Source organism: Arvicanthis niloticus, chromosome 2 (genome assembly GCF_011762505.2).
Source record: "Arvicanthis niloticus isolate mArvNil1 chromosome 2, mArvNil1.pat.X, whole genome shotgun sequence".
Lineage (NCBI taxonomy): Eukaryota > Metazoa > Chordata > Mammalia > Rodentia > Muridae > Arvicanthis > Arvicanthis niloticus.
In genome coordinates, this window is record NC_047659.1 from 12,623,000 (window position 1) to 12,645,955 (window position 22,956).

The window sequence follows — 22,956 nt, forward strand, 5'->3', positions numbered from 1 at the left end:
ACTAAAGCCCATGTCAAGAAGTGGCTTCAGATGGCTGTTCTTCTTACTACAAGCACCTTTCACATGTCGTAACTTTTAGCTGCATGGCTTTACAGAAGATGTATACAGTAGGCACTTATGTTTTAGAAAGCCCAGGGGGGTTACAACAACACGATCATTTCTTACAGGTCAATCTAAGATCAAGCTCTCTAATAAGTATGTTTATCTCTTTTAAAAGTGAATGTGTGGTCTCTCCTATAATTTGTAGAAACATCTGGGAAAAAAATAAAAATAGGAATTATACTTTAAAAGACAGAGGGCAGGGCATGGCGGCCTGTGTCTTTAATCTCAGCACTCCAAAAAGGCAAGTGGATTTTTGAGTTCAGGACCATCCTGGTCTATAGAGCTAGTTCTAGGACAGACAGGGCTACACTGAGAAATCCAGTCTTAAAAAAATAAATTAAATTAAATTAAATTAAAAACAGAGAGAGAGAGAGAGAGAGAGAACACATGCGCCTATGGTAGCCTGTAGCTCTTCTGCCAACTCTGAGACCCTGTGACCTAATCACCTCTCACTCCATCCTCTGGCTACTCCCAGATTCAACCCTGCAGAACTTGGCTCCTGCATGGGTTCGCAGACCCTGCATCTCTCCTCCCGGGAGCACACCAGTGTTGGTGGCATCTCACAAGGCAGAGCCACGCTGGGAAGCATCCACCTTCCCGGATCCAGTTCATGGCTCAATGAACATCCCTCAGAGAACCTCACAGATCCACCAGCCAGATGGAAACATTCCTTCCAAACAATTCCTCTCTGGAGCAGACTCTGGGCAGCTCCTGTTTTCTGCATCTCAATCAGGGTGAAAGGTGAACCTCACCAGGGGCCTGGCTGGAAAAGTCATTATCACTGTCTTGGAGAGCAAGAGACAGGCAGGGAGAAAAAAGCATTTGCCAAAGAAACCGAACCTCCTAGGAAGTGCTCTCTTCCCTGCCTGCACTCCTGCCCCAGGGCTTGAAAGCTACTCTTTTTCTCCCCAAGGAATGAGCAGACATAGTGAGTCCAGATTGGCCTAGGCTCTGTAGGGGGCTTGGTAGGTGCATGCATATTTGTGGAATAAACAAATCAGTGAGAGTCCCCGAGGGACTTCAGTCCTGCAGCACTCTGACCCATCAACTACATGGATTAGGTTAGGGTACCAGTGGGCTTTTGAACACAGAGGCATGTGAGTAAACAAGGCCATTTAGGACCCTCCATTCCAGAACAGGAGGCAAAAGGCTAAACAGGCCATAGAGTGTCCAGGAATAACAAATGTTAGAAAAGCAAACAAAACAATAGAATGGCAAACTGGGCACTGTCTGTTAACTACATATACACGCACACAGACACGTGCAGACACACAAACACAAAATACACACATACACACACATGCACACACAAACACAGTGTGCATACTTGCACGCACACATCCACATGTGCATGTTCACACACATGCACACACGTGTACCCACACACATTTCTGGTGATAGAACTCTCCACACTAGCCATGCTAAGGAGACACTGCACCTCTGTACTAATCCTCTGCCTACAACAGCAGCCTTTGGTTTCCCCAAACCCTCAATTATATCCAAGAGTGTTTTAATCCAGCACTACAGGTAAAGATCAGAGTGACACTGACCACCAGCAGGGTCCTAGATGTATCCCCTGGGGAAGTTGCTTTAACCTGAGGTTTTGTCTCATGTATAATATAGAGACACAATATAAAGGCTTTACAAAGGACAGAAATAGACTGTGCCTACAAAGCACGCTGTACCAGGCAGTCAGCATGCTCTCCACAAATGGCACCTATGACCATGACAATGTTCTTAGGGAGAGAGGTTCCAGTCACGGATGCAGAGCTGGGTGTGAGACTCCAGCTCACATGATGCCCCTCACAGAGCAGCCGGGATGAGCGCAAGACGCCAGGTGCAGGCTAAGAGAAACCTTGCTATGCCCATTCTGGGGCAAGGTTGCAGCAGAGAAGCCCTGCTATTTCTCGTGGGTTCGCACATCAGGCATTTCCCAACAACAGACAGGAAAGAGGCCGAGGCCGTCCTCTTAGAAGACGAAGGGTCAGCCTCCTGCTCTGGAAGCAGAGCTTCACAGTCCATAAAGAAGTCATTTGCACCAGGCTTCTCCAGGCTTCTCCAGGTCTGGATGGGAAATCAGTCCCAGGTATCTACACTACATCCCTTAGGCACAAGGGCTCAACCTGCTGCCATGGCCTGTATGCTTTTCCTAGACTGGATGATCTAATGATAGACTCCTCAGCCAACCAATGTTTCTGCAGTACAGAGGCTGGCTCACCAAGCCCCATGAAGCTTAGGCCTCTGGGTCCCCTCACAAGATGGAGCTTCATTCATATCAGAGTACAGGTAGGAGAAAACTTAAGCACGTTCTAAAGTAGAAAGGATCCCCTAGAGTCTGGAGGAGTCGCTGTCTAGCTCCGAGCTATCTGAGGCTGCAGGAGGAAGCAAGGAGCTGCCCCACTTACTCACCAGGGTCCCGAACCAGGCCTTACTTTCTTCCTGTTCAGTGGTCACGGTGTGCCAAGCCTCCAGCGCTCTCCCAAACTGGCACCCGGCCCGGCTGCCCTACTGTATGTACTACCTACCAAGGAACAAGGACTACACGCTGGGGATCTGCCCGAAGCCACCTGAGCAGGAAGCTGTCCAGACCACTAACAACAAACAATTCTGCACAGTGCTCAGTAGTAGGCAATAACCACTCATCAGCTGTGACGGAGACCAAACTTTTGGTTTTCTTCTTTTCTTTCTTTCTTTTTCCTTTTGCTTCTTTAGTGACTTCCATCCCCAGGTCCTAGGGTCTTAGATGATGGAGAGAAGTGACTCCTACAATTGTCTCCTCACTCCCACATGTGCACACACACACACACACACACAAAATAAATGCAATTTAAAATAAAAAGAAAATGCCACTAGAACAGTGGTTCTCAACCTGTGGATCATGTCCCCTTTGGGGGTTGAATGACCTTTTCATAGGGGGTCACTTAAGACCATCAGAAAACACAATTTTACATTATGACTGTTGACAGTAGCAAAACCAGTTATGAAGTAGCAACAAAGATAATTTTATGGTTGGGGAGCATCATGACATGAAGAATGGTATTAAAGGGCTGCAGCAATAGGAAGGTTGAGAACCTCTGGTCTAGAATATCCTAGTAAAGATACTGCGGCTGGAGAGATGGCTCTGCAGGTCAGAGTGCACACTGCTTTCCCAGAAGACCGAGCTTGGTTCCTAGCATCTGCATAAGGCGGCTCACAATCAACTAACTCAGGGGATTCAACACCTCGGGCTTCTAAGGGCACCTGGACTCACGTGCACATGCGCACATATCCTCATATGGACACATATGCATGGACATAACTAAATGTAGCAAAAATGTTATTTTTTTTTTTAATTTGCAGCTGAAGTATAACGTGTGCATCACACAGCTCCACATATCCCATTCATTTTCCAACTTTTGCATCATTTTATTGACTTCTGAGTGTCGTGTTTGAAGGACCTGGCCATTTTCACCTACTGTGATATGCCCCTTCTTACAGTCTACACGTTCACGTCCCTACCGAATATTGTATCTACAACTTTAAATTCTTTTTCTTAAAGTGTCCTGCGCCCCGCCATCAAGTCAGCTTTCATACCTGCTTCCTTCCTGACCCAGGCCCAGACAAAAACATTCTCCAGCTGCCTTTCAATTCCACCACAACAATCCTGTGATGTAACTATTATTAATCCCATTTTGCATAGACATGAAAACAGGCTCCGAAAGATTAATCAGCTTCCCCATGTGCACAGCAGACCATCCTGGGAGGTGGCCTCCAAGGCCCTGCCAGCCGTCATGGGCAGACTCAAATCTCTTTATGCTACTCAGGATTGCCATGTTGTTGTGATGGACTCCCAAACTGGCCAAACACTAAGTAGGGTCAGCTTCTCCTCAGGTGAATTGGGAAGCCTGATTGGATCACTCTTCTGCCTTAGCAGGGATCTCCTTGTGTGCCTGGTGTTGACTGTCCTCATTTGTATGTCTTTTCTGCCTCACAGTCGCCAGTGGTCGCTGTGGTACCCACGGCTCTGTTTTCTGGTGGAGACCACGTTTGAGTGAAGGGTGGCTGGCATGAGGCTGCTTAACACGTTCAGAAGCAATGGATTTTAAGTCATAGTGTCCACCTCTAGGTCTTATTCTTGGCAGTAGGGCAGTGTTAGGATAAGGGGAGACCATTTTATTATAAAATTCCCCATAGGTTTCTGAGTTTGAGCCCAGCCTGGTCTACAGAGTAAGTTCCAGGACAGCCAGGGCTACACAGGAAAACCCTGTCTCAAAAAAAAAAAAAAAAAAAAAAAAAAAGAAAAGAAAAAAGAAAGAGAGAGAGGGAGAGAGAGAGAGAGAGAGAGAGAGAGACAGACAGACAGACAGACAAGACAAAAACAAACAAAATTCCCCATGGGGAGAAACATGATACAACTGATGGGGGAAAAAACAAAACAAAACTAGCTTCCAATCATGTTTTATTTAAGAAGGTTGGAGTCGGGGCTAGAGAGACGGCTCAGTGGAGAAGAGGACTTTCTGCTTTTACAGAGAGAATGTAGCTTGGTTCCCAAAACCCACACCAAGTGGCTCATAACTACCTGTAATTCTAGCCCCAGGAAATCCAACAAAGCAAGCCTCTTCTGGCCTCTATGCCCACAAGTACAGATATGTACATACACACAAAGAGAAAGAAAAAAATATTAATAACATTAGGGTCAGAAAAAACACAGATTCAGGAAGGTGAGAGCCAGGTCTCTGACTAAATCTACAGATACATCCATCACACGCCATCACGGGCAGTACAACCTGTTCTGAGGCACACCTCACCACCTATGCTTCAGTCTCCTTCAGGAAGTCTAAAGTCAGGATCCAGCTATCATTTTTCCTGGCTGCCCCCAGAAACCACCCTCAAAGCATTTTCTACAGCAGAGACAAGCTAGGAGAGTGCTGGGCTGTTCCTGGGAGCAGAGCCGCGTGGGACAAAATCAACCTCAAGTGATACCTCCCAGGAACAGCCAGCCAGTGGAGAAGTATATGAGACAGCCCACTGCAGAGAAGGCTCAGCACCCTCCCACCATGCCCTGCCCAAAACTCAGCCCCTACCCATGCACTGTCAACTCAAACCCTACATAGAGACTCCAGGCTACAGCCTTGACTGGCATAGCCCCGGGCACTGCCAAGAGAACCAGAATGCCAAAGTCCCCGAGACAGCATTCCACCAGGGCCTGTTTCCAGAAACACAGGGGAAAGGACAACAAAACCACTGAAGAGACCAAGGAAAGCTTAGGAAGAGAGCAAGGGTCCTCCCTCAGGTGGAACCATTTGGTGACTTAACAGTAGCTCCTGGTGACCTGAGGCTGGGAGACACAAATCCTTTGAACATACCTCATCGTCCGCTGTGTTCCCTTCAAAGCAAACGGCAAAGCAACCGAGTTCTACCGAGCTCCGGCCCGCTGAAGGAGGCAGGGCTCAGAGGAAAGGAAGGTACGGGGTTCCAACTCCTGTCAAAAGAATAAACAGCTGTTTCAGGAAGAGGAGGGGTGGGGTAGGCAGACAGATCCCTCTGCAGCAGCCACAGGGCTTTGTTCCCTCAGCCCCGGGAAATGGGCTGTTTATCAGGGCTGTTGACTCAGGTCTACATGGCAAGGCAGAATCAGGGCTCTGGGCTGGTCCTCTCTCACCAAGAGGAAAAACTATAGGACCAAACCAGGCCAGGAGTCACAAGAGATGAAGCCACCACTCTCCATATCACCCAGTCCCAGGGAAAACCGGGAGCCCTGTGAGATGCAATCAACCTCCAAGAACGGCCAGGCAATGGAGCCGGGTAGGAGACAGCACAGAGCAGAGGCAGGTGAGCAGACAAGGCATTCTGATGGGATAGATGCCTAAATGTGGCTCCGAGACGAGCTCTTCCTCCACAGCCTGGCTCTGGAAGCCACAGTTTTGTGTGTACAACAGGCCAGTATTGAGTACACAGTGAGTTTAAGGCCAAACTAGGATACATTGCAACCTTGTGTTTTAAAAGGTGGGAGAGGGGGCATCAGCTATGTGCTTCAACTTAAATTCCTTTGCCTTAGAAAGTGACAATTCTCCATAGAGAAGCCTTTACTATATGCACTTGGGATGACCACAGAGGTCCACACCTGCTCCTGGGGGACAAGGCTTACCCCTGCCCACCTTTTTTTTTTTCTCCTCTTCTTTTTCAAGACAGGATCCCAAGTAGCCTATGAACTCGCTGTGTAGCCAACAACAACCTAGGGCTTCTGATCTTGCCTCCCAACAGTCCCAGGATGATGGGTGTGCGCCACACCCAGTTACGTGCTCTGAGGGATGGAACCCAGGCTGTGTGCGTACTAGGCCTGCACACTGTGTGCACAGAAGCACCCTGTCATGGGCTGTGCTTCTCAGAAAAGCCTGTTGTTCTCAGAAGCAACGCTGTCTATGGTGCACATTGGCTCAAGCAGGGAGGTGGTACTCAGGGCCCCCCGGCCTCATTCCCTCCCCAAGTGGCTGGGACACTGCCGGGAAGTCTGGGAACCCTAGACGACAGGGAAGGGACCAATGCCAGACAGGAAGGAGTCAAGGCCTGGAACCCAGGTCACTCAGCCTGGAATTGAGCCTCTTCCTTCTGTTCTCAGAAGGAAGCTTCACGACTTCCTCCTCTGAGGGCAGGAGCCAGCTGACCATAACCTTCAGGGATTGGAAGTCCTTCTTAATAACTTGCTTAAATCCTCTCTGATTGCATTCATTCAACCCACAGGAACACATGCCTGTGACACAGTCATTCTCTCACGTCTATTTTCAAGTAATGAGCATCAGATACACCCCACAGTGGACCCCAAGGCCCATCAGAAGCAGGAAGTTGCCACCAACTGCCACAATGGCATCCTATCTGTAGCAATGAGAACCAGCAGCTGCAGCAAGGTCACATCAACAGGAGGACTCCAGCACTCAGTACTCAGCAAAAGGAGACTGACCCAAAAGGACACACTCTAGGTCAGGCATATGACAGGGCCTGCCAGTCCATCATCCTAGCACTTGGGAGGAGTGGACAGGGTTCCAAGGCCAGTACACAGTGAGTTTGAGGCCAACCTGGGATACATGCAACCTTGTGTTTTAAAAGGTGGGAGGGGGGCATCAGCTATGTGTTTCAACTTAAATGCCTTTGCAAGTAAAATTAATTCATGGTGCTACACGTGGGGGTGGTGAGCTCCCAAGGGGTGGCAAGTTCTAGTCCGGATGGTGGCTACACAGACCTGTCCACTTGATTAGAACATACAAGTGGGCCTCATTAACAGGCCTTTTCCAGGATGGAAAATTCTAGAAAGCTCCCTAGTGGAAGCTCCATGCACTCTCTGACACCATCTCCCCAACCCCTGCCCTGCCCACCTCACTCTCTAGGGCCCCAGGATCATGGGTCAGCCCTGCCTCTTCCTTCTCCTGGATTCCTCATTAGGACTGAACTCCTTGGGAGGGTGCATCTGTGGTCTTCCATGGGACCAAGACCACTGGGGCAGGGACAGGCATCAGGGTAGAGTTGATAAGCTGTGCTAACAGAAGCGGGACCTCTTTAAACGCTTGCAGTGCTGGAGATAGAATACAGGGCTCTGTGCATACTCCTCTGTGCAAGCTCCTCACCAACTGAGCCATACCAGCTCCTCATGGAGTTCCCTGCCGATCCCAACTCCTCCACACTCCAGCACATAGGAAGCAGCTTCCCTTCTTTAGAACCCTTACTTCTGCTCTCCATGTGGCCTACATGAAGGGAGATGCTCTGAGAGTCAGTGCACCCAGCTGGGATACTCCCCTGATGCATCCCAGAACTGCCCTTCCTCCCTGGGGGCTTCGAAGGGATGCTCCCCAGGTCAGCTCTTTCGATCAGTGTGGCGGGTGGAGCGGTGCAAAGGGGAGAGGGGTGAGGAATCTCGCCATGCCACTGTCAGGTCTTGGATCTGTCCACACTGTCCCTCCTGAGAAGCGACAGCTGCAGCCCTGTGGGGAGCCCTGGCTTTGTTCCAAGTCACTTCTGGCTACAATTCCCACCCCACTTACCTCTGTGGGAATGTGGGGATTAAGTGTCCTTGGCAGAGAGCACAGAGCACTACTAACACAAAACTTGCTGGTTGTCATTTGTTTAATCCCAAATCTGTTGGGGATGGTCACAAAGGGCAAGCTTGCTAAGCAAGGGGGTAAAGTGACTCGGTGGGTTTCTTGTCCTGTGTGATAGGAATGATCGTGTCTCAGGCCTACGTCTCAGGGTGACTGAGGGGCTGGACCGTTCTGGGTAAGAGATCTATGGTCTGGATCCAGTCAAGGCTCTGCCTCATGAACCATGCTATCCTGGGAGGCTTACTTGATGCCGCTGTGCCTGCACTGCTACATCTGTAAAATGGAAATCATAACATCTGCGCAGAAGCTGGCACCTACTGAGAGCCACATACACAGAACATCAAGAGCTAAACAACTTGTCCTCTAGAAGGACACAGCTTTGTCTCCGAGAGCGCCATCATGATTACCCACAGCTCCACCAATGCTGTCACGCACACAATTTCACGTTTGTGTGAGGAAATTGCCTGTGTGTCGGCCTTATCAGCCTTGGGAAGAGATTTCTAGCATGATGCTCCCATGGCTATTACAACTGGTTTGTTTTCGTCAACGTGACACAGAGTCACTCAGGAAGAAGGAACCTCAATTAAGAAACTGCCTCCATAGGCTCCAGAGATGGCTCAGCGGTTGAGAGTAACCTGCTTTTCCAGAGGTCCTGAGTTTAATTTCCAGCAACTACATGGTGTCTAATACAATTTCTAATAGCCTGCAGGTGTACATGCAGATAGAGCACTCATACAATCAATCAATCAATCAATCAATAAATGAAATTGCCTCCACTAGACTGGTCTGAAGATATATCTTGATTGCTGATCAATGTGGGAAGCCCCGCCCACTGTAGGCAGTGCCATCACTGCTCATTACCCTGCCTATATAAGAAAGCTGAGCAAGCCAAGGACAGCAAGCCAGTAAGCAGTATCCCTGCATGGTCTCTACTTTGATTCCTGCCTCTGAGTTCCTGCCCTGACTTCCCTTCATGCTGAACTACAGGCTGTAAGAGTAAATAAACCCTTTTCTCCCAAACTGCTTCTGGTCATGGCTTTTATCATAGCAACATTTCTGAAATGACAGTGGCAGCAGCCTCAGAAAGCTCTGTGGTCAGGACTGTACGCTCTACTGGAGAGGACACTCAGCCCTCGCTGGGAAAATGGAATTACTGTGTTTTCTCTTTCTTCTTCTTCTCCTCCTCCTCCCCCTCCTCCTCCTCCTCCTCCCCCTCCTCCTCCTCCTCCCCCTCCTCCTCCTCCTCCCCCTCCTCCTTCTCCTCCCCCTCCTCCTCCTCCCCCTCCTCCCCCTCCTCCTCCCCCTCCTCCCCCTCCTCCTCCCCCTCCTCCCCCTCCTCCTCCTTCTTTCAGTTTTTAAAACTTACATTTGAGCAATGGTAGCACATGCCTTTAATCCCAGCATTCATAAGCAGAGGCAGACAGATCTGTGTTGGAGGCCAGCCTGGTCTCCAGAATGAGTTCCAGGACATTCAAGGCTACACAGAGAAACCGTGTCTTGAAAAGGAAAAAGTAGGAAAAACTACATTTGTTTGTTCATTTTTTGTGTGTATATTTGGGGATACACAGCACACATGACTAAAGGACAACTTTCGAGACTCTGTTCTCTCCAATCTACTGTTGAGACTCAGGTATCAAACTCTGGTCATCAGGCTTAGCAGCAAGCACCTTTACCCACTGAACCATCTCACTGGCCCCTACCACATCTTCCCAAGCAAGACATAACCACACATCTTGCACACTGCCTTGCCCTGTCGAGCTCTAAGACAGACTTTCCCCTGTGAGCTAGGGTTAATCTAATCCCCTCATGCTTTAAGTGAGGAAGAAGCTGGTCCTGTTGACACTTTAGAAGGTATGCAGGCTGTGCTCCACAGGAAAAGGACCCTGGCAGGTCTCCTATACCAGTTCCTGTCCAGCTTTCACTTCAACAACCTCTATGTAGTACGCCTGCTCTGTTCCCCCACAACCCTACCAGATGCAGAGGTTAGGCTAGCTTTTCTCTCTGAACATCTGTAATACAGCCCTGGGGATCCCTGGTACCTAGAACATACAGCTAGGCTCCAACCATTGCTCCTTCAGAGCTAGAAGACAGACATGCTGTAGAAGCAGAGCCAGAAGAGCTATGTATCAATAATGGGAGGACATCAGTCCTTGGAAGGACTGTTTCTAATAACCTGCAGGTGTACATGCAGATAGAGCACTCATACAATCAATCAATCAACCAATCAATCAATAAATGAAATTGCCTCCACTAGACTGGTCTGAAGATATATCTTGATTGCTGGTCAATGTGGGAAGCCCCGCCCACTGTGGCCAGTGCTGGGCGGTCCACCCAGGGAGGCGGGAGCAGAGAACACGCTCTTGCCACGCAAGGAGAGCAGCAAATGCATTTATCTGGCCTCTGTCTACTCAGAGGCACAACTGCTGACAGTCAGAAGCACTTAGAGAACAGATTTCCAGCCTGGCCTGTGCCTGTTTCTTAGTGTCCCTCCAAGCAGATGCCAGTTCTTCCAGAGTCAATTCCTCTACCTCAGCCTCGCTGTCTCACCATTGGGCCCCTAGCTGAAAAACAGCATGGCTTTCTAGATGGCCTAAAAGGAAAAAGTTCATTCACTATCCCTACTTTAAGTCTTTCATGCTTTTTATGCCAGTGGTAACTGGTCAGGCCTCCCAGGCTTCCGCTAGCCCTCTTTCCCAAGCCCCTTGATTGTAGCTTTCAGGAATGGGGAGCTCACCTGTATCCCTGTTTCGACACAGAACTGTTTGATTGTAAGACATATATCTCAGTGTGAGGCTAAGCTCATCCTCACAAGATGCTTACAAATAAAAGCCAGGTATGGCGACACATGCCTGTAATCCCAGCACTCTGGAGACAAAAGGAGACAAATCTCTGTGAGTTCAAGGCCACCCTGGCTCCAAACCAGCCAGGGTGACTCTCTTCTGTCTCTCTCCTTCCCCCAACTCCATATATATGTATGTACATACATGGTTTTAATTTTGTGCGTGTTTTGACTGTATGTTATATGCACATGTGTACAATGTCCAGAGTCCAGAAGTGGTCAAATGCCCTGGAACTGAAGTTACAGATGGTTGTGAGCTGCCAAGCAAGGGGGTGAGGGGGCTGGGAATTAAACACAGTTCTCAGCATGAACAGCAAGTGCTCTTAACTCTGAGCCATCTCTCCAGCCCCAAGATAATCTTAATAATGGTCTCATTTCATCTTCACCACAGTCACTGGGCAACCTGCCTATTTCCCCAGGCAGGGAAATTACAGCTCAGAGGTTGGGTAACGTGGGCAAGGCCCCAGAGCCAGGAACTCCTCATATCCACATGAGTGCCACCCTTCCCATTGAACACAACAGCTCCTTCCACACATACCTCAGGGATGCCTTGAGTGCTGGATAGATTTATGTCAACTTGACACAAGATGGAGTTATCAGAAAGGAGGGACCATCAATTGAGAAAATGCCTCCTTAAGATCCACACATAAGGCATTTGCTTATTTAGTGATTGATGGGGGGAAGGCCCAGCCCATTGTGGGTGGTGCTTTACTTTAACTGATGGTCCTGGGTGCTATAAGAAAGCAGGCTGAGCAAAGCCATAGAAGCAAGCCAGTAAGCAGCACTCCTCCATGGCCTCTGCATCAGCTCCTGCTCCAGGTTCCTGCCCTGTTGGAATTTCTGTCCTGACATCCTCAGTGACAGATGGACGATGATCTGGAAGTGTGAGTTGAATGAACCCTGTCCTCACCAGCTTGCTTTTTGTCACGGTGTTTCATCACAACAAAAGCCCTGACTAAGACACTTGCTCGGGTTTGTTCCTGTTCAGAGTCACCTGGCAGGTGGAGGTTTGCTCCCTGTAAAAAAGTTCAGTAAGTGTGACTCGATGGCACCATCTCCGGGCACCCTTCCCGATTGGGTCCTCTCGGGCTATATTTTAGTTCTTGAAACAGGGTTATGTGGCTCAGTGGCCTGGAACTTGTGATTCTCCTGCCTCAGCCTCCCTCTCAAGCACTGCGATTACAGGTCTGTACTAGCACACCTGACTGGGTCTATTTTAAATACCCATTGGTCCTTTCGGATGCCAGCTGAAATCTAGAGTCCTTCCTATGGTGGCACAGAGGCCCAGCTCTTGGAGTACCATATTTGTTTCGTTTTCTACCAAAAAGCAAGAACAGACAGTCTGTTGTCTCTGGTCACAACTGCAGACACGAATGCCCATGTTCAGCTCTCTCTTTTTTAAAGGGGAAGATTTGTTTTTTGTTTTTAACTGTGCATGTGTGCGTGCGCATGTGCATGTATACAGATATCCCTGGAGGGCAGAGGTGGCCAGTTCCCAAGGAGCTGGAGTTCCAGACTGTTTGTGAGTTGCCCAACATGGGTGCTGGGAACTGACGCAGGTCCTCGGTGAGAGCGGCATGCCCTCTTAACCACTGGGCCATCTGGCCCCTGCTTTCTTTCCCCTTTGTCATCAGCCCAAGATTCCAGCGCACAGAATGGTGCTGCCCAGCATGGGTAGCTCTTCCCTGTCCAGTTCAACCTTTCTGGAAGCAGTCTCCTCCTAGACATAATCACAGCCCACGTTTCCATGGTGATTTTGAATCTCATCAAGCTGGTAGTCACAATTAACCATCAGCAGCCAGGCCTGATGGCACACACCTTTAATCCCAGCACTGGAGGGACATAGACCAGCAGACCACTGAGTTTGAGGCCATGCTGGTCTACATGAGGTGATCTTGACTCAAAAATGAGGGGTGCTAACCATTATACACATCCACACTTCATTCCTCCGTGTACTTCTGCCATTCTTGCCTCTCTCTTATAACTTCTGCAACTTGCCTGATTTGATGCTTGAAAGGGGGGAGACAGACCGACTACAGACTGACTCAAAGGGAGCTGTGTATGGCCAAGGGTTATTCAAATCTAAGAATTTACTAGAAAATCCTGAGATTGTTCTGTCTTGGATTTCCCCCCCCCCTCCTATTATATTTTGCTCAAACTCTTATACTAAATTGACTCGAGCATAAAACACTTTCAGGAATTTGTATCTAATAGAAGAGATTTTAGCAGAAAGTTTAAAAATAAAACCCCCCATGAACAAACAAACAAACAAAATAACTCAAATTCAAGCCACTGGGGAATGTTTTTGGGTTTTTTTGTTTTTTGTTTTTTGTTTTTTTTTCCTGTCTGTCCTTGGAATGAGACAGCTCTTGCTCACGTACTGGAATATTTCTCAGCCTGTGATCCTGGACATCCACTCCCTGAGCCTGTTTACTAACCTATGAAGCAGGGGTAATAGAGTGCACTGAGCCCAAGTGAGGTTTCAGAGCCCTAGCACTGCAGAAGTGGGAGGGAGATGGAGCAGGATGAGGGATGCTTTAGCCAGGCTCTGCAGCTCAATGCTACATAATGACAACAGCTTTAAAAAGGTGATTTCTTGAGCCTAGGAATTCAAGTCGACCCGACCTAGACGATGCAGCAAGACCCCATATCCTATTTTTAAGTCATTTCCTCTTTGAATTACCAAAAAGATCAACAAATCCATCTGTAAAGTTCATGGAACCCAAAATGTACTTAGGAAACAGCAGCTTGTGTTACTGTCCCTTGTGCCTAAGGAACAAACTGTCCCCACGTCCCCATCAGCCAGAAGCAGAGCCAACATCTACAGGAGAGCCTTGGGTATTTACTGAATGACCTCGGGCAAGTTGGGCTTCTGAAGACTTGATTTCTCTTGCCTGCCTGTAAAGTGAGAATAGCAAATCACTCTCAGACATTGGAGAGAGATGGCGCCCATGAAGTGCTGGCAGAGGCCCCTGTAACAAGTTCCCAATAAATAACAGTTTCTTGGTTCACATTGATGATTATTCCAGAACTCTCCCTCACAGACTCTGGCACATTTTTCTCTGTGTATCCAGAGTCCACCATGTACCCGTGGCCTGAAAACAGCTAGTCTGGCCTTGGCACAGACTGAGCAATACCCAGAGTACTTCTGAATCACCTTTCCCACCCAAGCCTTGACCACAGCCTTGGGTGGAGGAAGGGCCACCGTTCCCTCATCAGGAAACCCTAAGGGCTCTGGTGGCTGTCCCAAATGACTGGGTGGGAATGGATGCTGGGTTCAGACAAAGCCAAGAGCTATTTCTTATCTCCTCATATCCCATAAGAAGTCTGCAAACAGAAGCAGCAAAATGGCTCAGTGGATTAGAGCACTTGCTGCCATACCATACCTGGAAACCTGAGTTTAATCCCCAGGACCTACACAGTGGAAGGAGAAAGCCAACTCCCACAGCTTTTCCCCTCAACCACACACACACACACACACACACACACACACACAAACACACATGCATACATACACATACACACATGAATATACATGCACACACACACATGCACATACACACAAACACACACACCCTCACACACACACACACACATGCCACACATAAATAGATTTCATCTAGAAGAAGGCTAGTGGTAGAGCACTTGTGTAGCAAATGATAATTTTTTTAAAAAAAATCTGAAAGCCACGGGTACAGAGGAGGCTAAGTATTAGTTTTGCTCTGTACCAGGATGAACACCTGGCAGGTGCCAGGCGCTGTGTAGCTCTACAGTGGCACAGCTCATGGATCTAATGATCTATGTGTTCAATGGGAAACACAGGCCCTGAAGCCAACCTTCTCCCTGCTGAGGGGAGTGTCCAGAGGCTCCGTCACCAGTAGCTTCACTCACCTGTTTACTTTGAGTTCCATGGATTTCAAGAGGAATTTGAGGCTACCTTGACAGCCTCTACTCTGGATTCCTTCCCTCTCAAGCAATGACCCCAATCTTCCGAGCTACACCATTCTACAGGTGAGTAAACTGAGGTGTGGGGGAAGGGAAGGGAAGCCACATGCAGTACAATTCAGCATAAGGTAAAGATGCTGCCATTCAAACTGCCCCATGAAGTAACCTAGAAAACCACAGAGATCAAGGAAGGGGCCGGGGACTGGCTTCCACTGTCATCTTCCTAAACACGTTCAACTGTGTCTCAAAGCACTCCAGAAACAGCCATATTGCTCTGCTTCCCCCCCCCCCCCAAGTCCCATTCTGGGCTCTCTAATGAAAGCACAGGCCACTGCAAAAGTGAGCTTCACTCTCAGTGGATGAGGCGGGTGAGACACTGCACTGTGAGAACTGTCAGCCAATGAAAGCAGAACCCGAAAGAGGCACTCCGTTACCAACCACAGCACAGCTGGGTCTACAGAATCATCTAGAAACCCAGCTCCATCCTCTTGCTTCTGCCTTCCCCACAGGCCCCTCAAGGGGCCTCAAGCTCTTAGTGGGTACCACTGGCCCCTTCATGGTCACCTCCTCCTACCCCCAGCTTCAGGCCTCTGTTCCTCCGGAAGTGTCAACAGACAGCCCTTAAATACCTTTCCTTCTCTGCTGAGAAGCAGTGTTGGGGTTTTTTCTTCTCTGGTTATGAATTCCCAGCCTTGAGCAACAAGGCTGCTCTGTAGTGGGGGAACCAACACAGCCTTCAGCTTCCTGAGCTGTCCTCACAAGCTTGGCACAAAAGGGAACACCCAAACTTGGAGAGTTTTCAGTGCTATTTGACTAGGTATCTCCAGCTTTCTGCCTTCATAGTGAGATCTCAATCCCTGGCCCGCTGGAGTTGGTTATGGCTAATCTGACCAATAAGATGGGCCCAAGCACTTAACTGTTCACACAGACCTTCCAGGGCTTCTTTGTGTCACAGAGCAGATTCAAGGTGACTGTATTTGCCAGGCTCCTTGAATGGGAGCAGCCCCCAACAGACCCAGGATGACTTGCTGATTTAACCTGCTGTCTGAAGGAGGGATGGGGCACCTAACTACCTCCCCACCCCACCCCTGGGCCTGGTCGGCATGGAGAACTTCCCTCTCTGAATTCCCCTGGCCATTGGCTGAGCATCAATTTGGCATCCCTTACCTCTCCCCTCAGCAACCACCACGCCTGTCTCTCCACCCCACTCCACCCCCATTTCAGATTGTGAATGTCTGAAGACCAAGGATCTGTAGCTCATATAATCACATCAATTTGGATGATTACAGTAACAGCAGCCATTGCAAATGCTCTTCACTGCCGACTCAGATTTCCCCAGGAGGGCTCTTGAGCGCATGACTCTCACTTGATTCCACTCCTATTTCTTTTCTGCAACGTAAGTGCTAAGGTCAGTCCATTGTACAGTTCTACCACGTTGAGAGGCAGCCTCAAGTATCAGTTCTTTCGTCTGCTGTTCGGTATGCCTCAGCTTGTCTCTCCTCCTGCTTACTTTATATTTATTAAAAAAAAAAAAAAAAAAAAAAAAAAATCAAAGAGACCTGACAGCTTTCTCAAATGCCAAAGGAGCCCAAGGTACACAGAAGATTCTGTCCTCTTCAACTCTGAGAATCCAGAGTCCCTGGCTGCTCCAGGGTAAATGATTCTTTGGTCATCTCCAGTGGAGATGGGGCCAGCTAGACAGCTTGGTGGATAAAGGCACTTGCAGCCAAGCCTGACGACGTGAGTTCTATACCTAGACTCCTGCAAGTTACCCTTTGACCTCTACCTGCATACCTCCATGGTGCCTGCATTTGTACACACACACACACACAATATAAATAAATAAATAAATGTTTTCCCCACCATAGAGTCATAGAACAATTACAACTAGATTTTTACAAGTAAAAAGACTGGTATACACACAGATAAATAAATTCATCTTTTTAAACTTTTTTTTTTAAGACAGGTCTCACTATGTAGCCCTGGCTAGCCTAGAACCCACTACATTGACTAGGCAGACCTCAAGCCCACAGTCTACCCCTGCCTCCTGAGTACTGCGATCAAAGGCACGTGCTACCACGCTGGGCTGAAAAGCAATCTATAAAGAGCAAGGACGCCTGCTCTAGCCCTTCCTCAGTTGGGTTGACCTTGAACTTAAGCAATGTGTTCCATTGGTAACACTCATCATAATCAACACATTTCCTGCTTCCACAATAAAGAACTCAACTTTCAGCATCCAGTAAGCTCACTGGGAAGTACCAGCTTCCCAGTGATTCAGGGATGGGGTTTACAGCAGCCGCCTCTCTACACAACACTGGCAGAACCCATCTCAGAGTGAGCACCCTTGCAGACAGTTGTAACATCTGTGTGCTGGCTCAGCCCTGATGGCACTCCCATGCTAACTGTCCCCTGCACTTTATACTGAACTTCCTATATAAACTGCAGGTGCCCAAAAGAAACTCAGACAGCAGCACTCTGTAAATATTGGGAAACCCCTGGCTGCAACCAGATGCTGTAATATAATCTCAGAACAGTGTCTCCCCCAATCTCACCAGACTGCTGGACTTGTCAGAAAAAACAGTGCTGAGTCCCAAGGCCTTCCGGTACCCGAGGGACCATGTGACCTCCCACACCTGCCTATCTGGGCTTTTCTGTTCTCTAAAAACTGGAAATGCACCAGATCCTGTTCCAAGCAATAAATAATTATGAAGTACCTACTGTGTGCCAAGCCCTATGGAAGATGCAGAGACCGAACAACTCTCTCATGCTATCCCCTGAAATGCTAACATTAACGAGAAGGCAAAGCCTGGAAGCAAAAGAAACTGACCAGAAGGAGGTGAGACGAGATGAAATGGGGCCACAGACAAAGGAGGGAGTCTCTCTCTGCCTGTGGAAGGATGGCCAGAGCTTCTGCTCTGCTCGCTGCATTGGCACAGTCTATGATGAGAATATATGAGTTTTGTAACCAGAAAAAAAAAAAAGGTATTTAAATAAGTTAGGTGGTGCACTGACACCCAAAAGATTAAAATAGAAATAAATAAAAAGTAACAGAGCCGCACTGACTTTGCATAAATGTTAGCCATACTTCCTGTCGTTCATTTGCAAAAAGAGCCAAGTTCACCATCGCCAAGTGAAACTCGGTCCAAGCTGCTCCACTAACAGAAACGAGTGGCAGGCGACATGGTCTTCATTCCTAAGCCCTCCAGTTCTTGTCTGTATTTAAGTAACTTCTAAATAAAAATGGAACCAAAATAAATCTTCTAATGAGTCTCCCCAGAAGCTGTCTGGTTTGAAAAATTTAACCACAAACCCAGGAGAAAGGGGGGGAAGTTCTTTTCCCTCTCCCTGCAGGACCTAACCCACTACAGCTCGGAGAGCCACTCTCTTGGAAACTTTCGGTCCTTTCTGCTTCTGCAAAGGTCCTGTTTGGGCTGGAACCCAGATGAAGAACAGGCCTCCACCCCTCCAGCCTGCTCCAGGCCACATAAACTGAACAAGTGTTTAAAAGAGGACTAAACTGAAGGCAGTCAGCCTGTCTGTTTGCTAGGAAGGATCTGAGGTGCTGCAGTGAGCCCCACTGATCCCTGATGTGCGGCAGTGTTTTTAAGAGCTCCAACAGGAAGAAGGGTGCCACATTGCAGGGTTGATGTTGGGGGGTAAGCCCTGGGACATTCCTTTAAAACATAGTCTTCATGGGTTACCAGGGGGAGGAAAAGCAACCAAATGTAGTTGTGACTCAAAGTCAGTAGTTAAGAGACAGCTAGCCTTAGTGATTTCTGCTGTTTGAGCATGCATGTGTTTTCATCTGTGTGTATCTGTGTGTACCTGCATGTGTGTGTGCATTCGTGCATGCACATCCGTGTGTGAATGGGCATGTGTGTGTGTGTGTGTGTGTGTGTGTGTGTGCATGTATATGCTGCTACTGCAAGACATGGCCTTGCATGTGCCCCACATTTGATCGACCTCTCACCTTGCGTTAGGGTTTTCTAACCGACTGTGGCATGAGAGAGGAGCAGCACTGTCAGTACTTCCAGCAGCTCCTGTTTCGTTATGAGAGAGACTATGTCCTGCCTCTTCCCTTAAAACACGGTGTGGGTGGGGTGGCAGGACAACACCAAAGTTGGCTCTGGCCTCTCATCCGGAAAGGCAGCAGGTAAGAGTCAGTCTTCCCCTCTTACCCAGTCACCGCCTCCTTACCCCCCAGGTTTCAGGCACTCACTGCCAAGAAGTTACTTGCCAGGTTACTCCCCCTCGTGCTGGGGCCACTGTCTGTACACGTGCCACTGACTGCTTGCTGCCCAGCTCCCACACACTCCTGTGACAGACATCAACTGCCCGTCCGTCAGCCAGGAGAGGAGGCTTCTAGTGTGCTTGCTGGTGTTGACTTGAAAATAATTTGTTCACGGGGCTCAGCTCACGAAAAGTCTCCTCCCAGCCCAGACAGACACCTGTGCCAGCCCCAAACCCTCCTGTGTGGAATGTGGAGACAGGGACTCCTCTGCCCGTTTCATAATTCTCCCATCAGGACCTCTAGAGACTGTGGGAGCCAGGGCAGGTTCTCGCAGGCTTTAGACCTCTGTTCACCTCAGTTTCCCTAGCTACAAAAGGAAAGTTTAGCCTGTTTTGGTCTCTTTCCACCTTCAACTGGTACAATTTTGATTAGGAGGCTCTACCCACCCCCTCATCTTTCACTCAAAGTTCCACTTGGGTCCCAGCGGCAAACAGAAGTGTGACCTGATCTCTGAGGCATAAGCTGCCTAAGAGGGACCAAAGAACTTCTGCTGTCCCTGCTAAAGTCCCAGCTCTGGGTCCCGGGCCACCATCCTCCTCTTCAGGGTTCCCTGGTCACCGCATTTCACCCATTCATAGGAGGCAAGCAGAACAAAACGAACAGATTTGGGAGCCAGTGTTGCACGCGATAATCAAAGGAGACTGGGTGGAGAGGCTCAGCATTAAGGAGCTCTGCCTGGGCCCTTGACCTCAGAGACCCCGCCCCTTTGTTGGCTGGACTTCCTTTCTCCCTACTGGCTTGGGGGTGGGGGGAGGGTGGTCTTTCTGTAGTGTGTACTCCATCTCATTGCCTGTATCTTAGTCCCAACCCCCTCTCTTCCTGTGTGGTTCTAGAGCATTCCTTAATCCGTGTATCTCATTTCCCCTGCCCAGCACGGTATCTACGGTGAAGAACAAGGTAAGCATGAGCTATAGAGAAGAGTAATCTGGTTCCCGGACCACCTCCCTCTCCCAGCTTGCCCATCTGCAAAAGCAATGAGCAGAGCTCGGGCAGTGAAGACCATGTCCCAGTGGCATCCCTCTGAGAAAGCAAATCTGAACATCAAGTTAAGCCCAGCAGAGCAGGAAAAGGAAACTGCATGGGAGGAGAAGCAGGAAATCCTAGACCCTGCCCCAAAGCACCAGGATGAGGGGGGCGGCTGCTGGGTATAGAGAGGGCTGCGGTGGACCTTCTAGACACTTGGCTCTGGAAGGCAGAGTGACTTCAGGCTGCCAAAGGCACTGTTTCCAGGTTTGTTTCCGTTCCAATCTCTCTGCTCCAAGCCATACAGGACCCAAGAGTCCCATCAGAGTGAACTCCAGCCTCTGTCTAGAGGGAGCTGTGTCTCACCTCTAGGGCACTGAAGGTTAGGGATAGTACTGTTCTTTTTCTGCTTTTCAAAAGGAGTGCCTGAAGTTGCACTGGACCCCTGCTTCTCACCTGCAGATGGTAGAGCCTCCATTCCAGAAGCTTCCAGATGTATGATGGATGACTTAAAACGTTCAACTTTCTGACGCTAGAGATGCCATCGTGTGCTGTTGAAACCACACTTTGCATTTCAGATTCGGATCCCTGCTAGGTTAATACTATGCAGTAAGATTCCCTATTGTGACACTGGGCAGTGGCTGGACCCCAATCCTGAATCAAAAAAACTAAGACCCTACACATACTCTACATACGGCCCGAGCCAGGTGTTCCTCCAGCTAGCTGCACTCAACAAGTTTTCGATTTATGATACTTATTTTCCAGTCACTATGGATTTGCCCCGGCACAGCCTCCCACCCCCGCCCCCATGAGTCAGGCATAGCTGTAGCTGATGCAGGGGTAGAAGAGAAAATGAAAGCAAACGGAGATTGCGTGTCTCCCCAGGCAGCGCGGCCCTAGGCCCTCACCATGTGGCCCCCCAGAACACTGAAATTTGAGTCATTTTACTGTAACAACCAAAACACCAGTTCCCTGAATGTTTTGACAGAAAGCAGTATGCAAATGAGCAGGGCCGTGCTCTGACTCCGACGCAGCGGGTTGTGGGTTCAAGTCCAATCAGGCACCCAGGCCGATCACCTTTCCCCTGACCCTAGCACATCTTACCTAGCAACAAAGGAGACAGCCTTGCATTTTCAGCTGGCTCCAAGAAAGGTACACCCAGCATCGTTGAGAAAGTGCAGCTCAGAAAGCTAGGCCAGGACTAACCATGGGCACCAGAGGGAAACCATTTTTTTTTTTTTTTTTGGTTTTTCGAGACAGGGTTTCTCTGTGTAGCCCTGGCTGTCCTGGAACTCACTTTGTAGACCAGGCTGGCTTCGAACTCAGAAATCCGCCTTCCTCTGCCTCTCAAGTGCTGGGATTAAAGGCGTGTGCCACCACTGTCCGGTGAGGGAAACCATTTTAAATTCAGTATGCAATGGCCTCTGGTCAAGGAGAAAGAAAATGACCAGTCCCAAGCAAGACTCAGTATATCCCTGTTCTTGTGGTTAATCAGTTGTGGATCTCTGCCATGCTGTTTGGAAGCAGTGCTGGGGACCCAATGCTCACTGGGGCTCTGAGCAAATATTAAGCACCGTTCAAAGAATTCATCAAAATCACAGTGCTGCTGAATTCTTTCTGCTGTATTGCAGGCATTTCTTCTGATGCGCCTGCTCCTAAAGAGAAGAACTTGATTCCCCTAATTAACAGCCGTCAGACTCTTGCTGCCCTGGCTGCTGTGAGCACAATGACTGTCATCCTGTAAACCAGCCTACCCTCATGCTGGCAACAGCTGCTTTGAGCACTCAATGGAATCCTTGGGACCACTCCAGAGTCCACTGCCCTGGCTCCTGAAGTACACCCTCAGCCAGGGGCTGTTTGAAGCAGCCTGAACCTGACCTTTTGTAAGCACAAGCCTTGATTAACTATAGATAACACTGTAACCACTTCCTGGTAAGCCACACGTGGAGCACCCATGGTGCTCCAGTACACGGCTTCTTAAACTGCAGTTTGTGGCCCCACATAGTGGGTGTCTTACCGAATGAATGAGCCATAAATTATTTGCAACAAAGAAAGGCCCTGAATACACAATGAGCCAAACTCAATTTAAAATCAAACGTGCAGCGAACCAGAGGCGCTCGCCCAAGTTGCATCTCAGGACCCCACTCTGACCTGTTCTGAACATACAACGTGTAATTTGCAGTGGTCACACCATCATGCCACTCACCCCTGACTGCTGTGGTTGCTCAGCTGTCACACCCTGAGGGGGGAAAAAAAAAGTCGGGGTAGCACCCCAGAGTTGCTGCTGTAGGCTGCGGAGGCATTTCACAGCTGAAGGGAATGCTAAGCACCAACCCCCAAACCCTTCTCTTTTACAGATAAACTGAGCCTCAAGGGAAGATGCAGCTCAGAGGGAAGGTGGGAAGTCTGGAAGTCTGGAAGGCTCCTTGCCCAACAACCACTCCATCAACCAACCCACTACTGAGAGCCTACAAGGGGCAGGGCAGGTCTGACTAAGCCTGAGATTCAGAGGTGGGGCCAGCAGGCAAACTGTCTGCCCTGGGGCACTCAGACCACACTTGGCAAGTGTTAACTTTCTGCTGCTGTAACAATAAGAGAGATACTTGGCTTGTAAAGAGAAAGGCTTTACTTCATGCTTTTTGAAGTTTCAATACAGAGTTGATGGCCTCTTGCTTTGGGGCAGTTCTTTTTTTGTTGTTTTTTGTTTGTTTGTTTGTTTTGGGTTTTTTGGTGTGTGTTTGTTTGTT

At 48.9% G+C, this 22,956-nt stretch overlaps 1 protein-coding gene and 1 long non-coding RNA gene across 4 annotated transcripts in view; one reads left to right on the forward strand and one right to left on the reverse strand.

The window, feature by feature from the left end:
• LOC143441283 (uncharacterized) overlaps positions 1-9,295 on the forward strand; it is a 93,573-nt gene extending 84,278 nt beyond the window's left edge. Inside the window, exon 5 of the long non-coding RNA XR_013108544.1 lies at positions 6,823-9,295. This is a non-coding gene — a long non-coding RNA (uncharacterized LOC143441283). The remainder of the gene's footprint in view (positions 1-6,822) is intronic.
• The window catches only part of Ggta1 (glycoprotein alpha-galactosyltransferase 1 (inactive)), a 69,890-nt gene that overhangs the window by 24,596 nt on the left and 22,338 nt on the right, over positions 1-22,956 (reverse strand). For all 3 annotated transcript variants that reach the window (XM_034494044.2, XM_076928590.1, XM_076928591.1), the window contains exon 2: positions 5,448-5,563. The gene's annotated coding sequence lies outside the window, so the exon portion shown is untranslated. The remainder of the gene's footprint in view (positions 1-5,447; positions 5,564-22,956) is intronic.